The sequence below is a fragment of the Solanum stenotomum genome, chromosome 1 (assembly GCF_019186545.1).
Source record: "Solanum stenotomum isolate F172 chromosome 1, ASM1918654v1, whole genome shotgun sequence".
Lineage (NCBI taxonomy): Eukaryota > Viridiplantae > Streptophyta > Magnoliopsida > Solanales > Solanaceae > Solanum > Solanum stenotomum.
In genome coordinates, this window is record NC_064282.1 from 71,215,411 (window position 1) to 71,219,051 (window position 3,641).

Consider the following 3,641-nt stretch of genomic DNA (forward strand, 5'->3'; position numbering starts at 1 on the left):
GCTAATTGATTTGATTTGGCAATATTTAAATTCAATTGACTAAATTCTTAATACAATAGGCCACTCAATTCAACTAAGATTACAATCGTTTGGCCATATTTTGAATTCTTTATTCTAAAACCCTCATATCCTCATACATCTACAGTCAATTAGGTCACTTTATAGATTATTATATTTGATTTAATATATTGTGTAGACATGTAATTTTTTATCAAACTTAAGTTTTACATTATTTTTAGTGCTTAAATATTTTTTTAAAATTTAAATTAAATATTTTAATTTTAATTTTATTTTATTAAGTTTATTTTAAATGATTTGAAAAGCACAAAAAATTGAATCGCAATTTTAGGTAAGTTTTATTTTTTCAATTGTTTTAAAAAGAAATAAAAAAATATAATTTTTTTATATGTTTTCTTTTAATTTAGGTTTAATAAATAAGCTAGTAATTTTAATATTTTATTTAATTACATTTTTAGATTAACTAATTATCTTTTCTTATATTTTCATTAGTTCAAAATAATTAGCTAATATTTTTATAATTTTTATATAAATTTAATAAATAAATAAAAACCAACCTAAACTACCTCTTACCCCACTACTGCACCTACACCATCCTATTTTCCTCCCACTACCCTAATTGTTTACCCACTATCTACCCACACACACAATCATTACATGTATTAACACAACAATAAACCAAAACTAAAAGAATCAACAACACACCTACACTGCTCCAAACCCAGCAAATGACAAAAAAGAACAAAAGGAAAAAAAAACTCCTATACTACCATCACACAAAAACACACAACAAAAAGGGATCGATCAGCAAAAATCAAAAAAATAAACAATATACACGCAAAGCAACAACCACACACAGAAACAAAAATACAAAAAAAGTATTTATGAGCGTTTTAATCGAGTTTCGATCAAAATATTGCGGTTCTTATTTCTTCATTTGTGGTACTCAACTTGACCTTATCTTTTAATTTATTTATGGAAATTTATGTAATTATGTGATAAGTTTTTCTATAGTTTTATTTTATTTATAATTTGATTGAAATGAAGATTGGGTTAAAGTGTTATATCTCTATTTAATGAATGAATTCCTATATAATGTAAGAATTTTTTTATTTTTTGTTGTTGTTGTTGTTGTTGTTATTGTTGTTTAATTTTGTCATGCCCAAGCCACTATTTTTATGACATTGTTGTAGCTTAATGTTCATGTCAATTGTCTATTTTAATTTACATATTTTAAAATAAATGAGATTACCTAATAAACAAACAAATGAGTTATGTTGTTAAAATTGAATTTACTTCATTTTGGATTAGTTGAATCCTTTGATATGAGGATTAATTTATTTAAAAATAGTATCAATTAATATAATAATGGAATGAAAGATTAGTTCTCTAAAATTCACCAAAATAAGAGTAAGTACTTAAAATACTAGGTGAGTTTTAGGCACGTTAGAAATATTTGTTTCAATTAAGAGACTTTTATTCATTGCCTAAACAACATCAGTTCTTGGCTTTTGTATTCACCTGTCACATTCATGAGTTATTTTAGGGCTTTTGTATTTAGCAAATGCGAATTACATTGTTGATAACATGCACCTAATTAACTGACATAATATTTCAATTTTTAGTTAAATGAGCTAGATAAAAATGATTTGGACTTACAAGTATTTATCTGTCAACTTTATGAAAAAAGAGCCTTTTGATTGCTTCATTTGTGTCATTTCTTAATCACATTAATTTGTTTTATAATTGATGGCCTTTTTCTATTCTGTTCTAAGAAATTGCTTGAGTTTTGTTTTTTAGAACTCTTGTCTTTTTTTTATTTTGCAACAAAATGGATGAGGCTATAAATTCTAGTTATATGTAGTTTCTCCTTTAATTCACGCATGTTTGATTCGAATGTGAGAATTCCTACATAGATTACATTTTATTTTAATAGTTAATAGTTTTCATGAATGATATATACTCCACAAACTTTCACTTGTGTTAAACTTGTAATGATAAAATTTATATTGTAAATTAGAAAGTGTATATATATATATATATATATATATAATTATAATACTGTAATGACCTGTTAGGTCATTTTGAAAATTAGTCATCGCTTTTTCATAAAAGATCCTTTTTGTAAATTTTAATGAGAATTTTGAATTACTCATTTAACTATGGTTATTTTATTGATAAGAATTCTTTAATAATTAATATAATTAGTAATTAATGGGCCAAGAATATAATTTTATTAATATCATATACCCATTTGGCCCATGTATGAGAATGAATTAAAGTAGAATGGAGTTTAGTTTTTATTAACTACAAAGAAAAGATAAATATTTATGATAGAAGCAGATAATTCGGCGCCACAGGAAAGCATTCTCGCTCCAGGTAAAACAAGAATTCGCCTAACTAATCTTCATCTCTAATTCATATGTACTAGTTTTAGGAGTAAGGGTTTAATTAATTATTAAATTGGTAGGTTGGAAGAGTTGAATATTTACAGAATGTTGGAGATATTGTAATGTAAATTATTTTTTGATTGGGTGTATTTATTTATGGCAGTGGATTGATGTTTCATGATGAGTAATGATGAGGAAATTAATGATGAGATAATAATGAGTGGAATAGAAAAGTTGTAGCTAACTTAGGTTCTGCGTATTATCTTCCGTAACAAGTTGGCTTCTATGTTTATTTTTGGTTAGCATATTGTGATCAAGATTTTAATATATTGAGATACGTAATTACATATTAGGTGTATTGTAGTATGTGGATACCATTAAAATTATGCTATTTGAGGGAATCAAAAATTAAACCTAGACTTGAAACTTGGAAAGTATGATAGTTGAAAAGTTAATTGACATCAAGATTTACGAACTTGATTATAAATTTGGGTGAATTTTGGTTCAAGGCTAAACACATAGTAATGTGGGTGTTGTTAGTTTCAAAATCTTATTGTGGTAATTTGTTTGGATAGATTGTATTAATTTGGAGCCCAACGAAAGGGAAAGACTCAAGTCCCGGAGTGATTGTTTGACTATTTAAGGCAAGTGGATTTCTAAACCCTTGTTAAGTGTAATTCATGTATTTCCTTGTAATATGTGTTTAGGGTAATGAGGCTTGGTGATGGGTTGACTTGTCCACATTGATTAATTCTAATGATGAGAAAGGGATAATAAAAGGCAATGTGATCAATTGTTTGTGTGATGTGTTGAGAATTGTTTGAAAGGCTTGTTGAATCATTGTTGATGTTGTATCCTGATTGTGTTGTTGTGAATTGTGCAATGTTATGAAAATGGTCATCTCTTTATTATTTGTGTGAACATGTCATTTGCATTGTTCTGAGACATGGTTGTGACAAGTGTTATGTGCATTGAGAAAGAATAAGAAAATAAAGAGGATGTACCATTTCGAGGGACGTATCGCGCGCCGCGATGGATACTATATTTCGAGGGACGTGTCGCGCGCCGCGACGGATACTATATTTCGAGGGACGTATCGCGCGCCGCGATGGTTACTATTATCGAGGGTCGTATCGCGCGCCGCGATGGATGCATGGACAGATATGTCCCCCATGGGTCCCGGACTGAGAGACAGCGGGTGTGTATCATTAGGTCAGACATGCATCACTATAC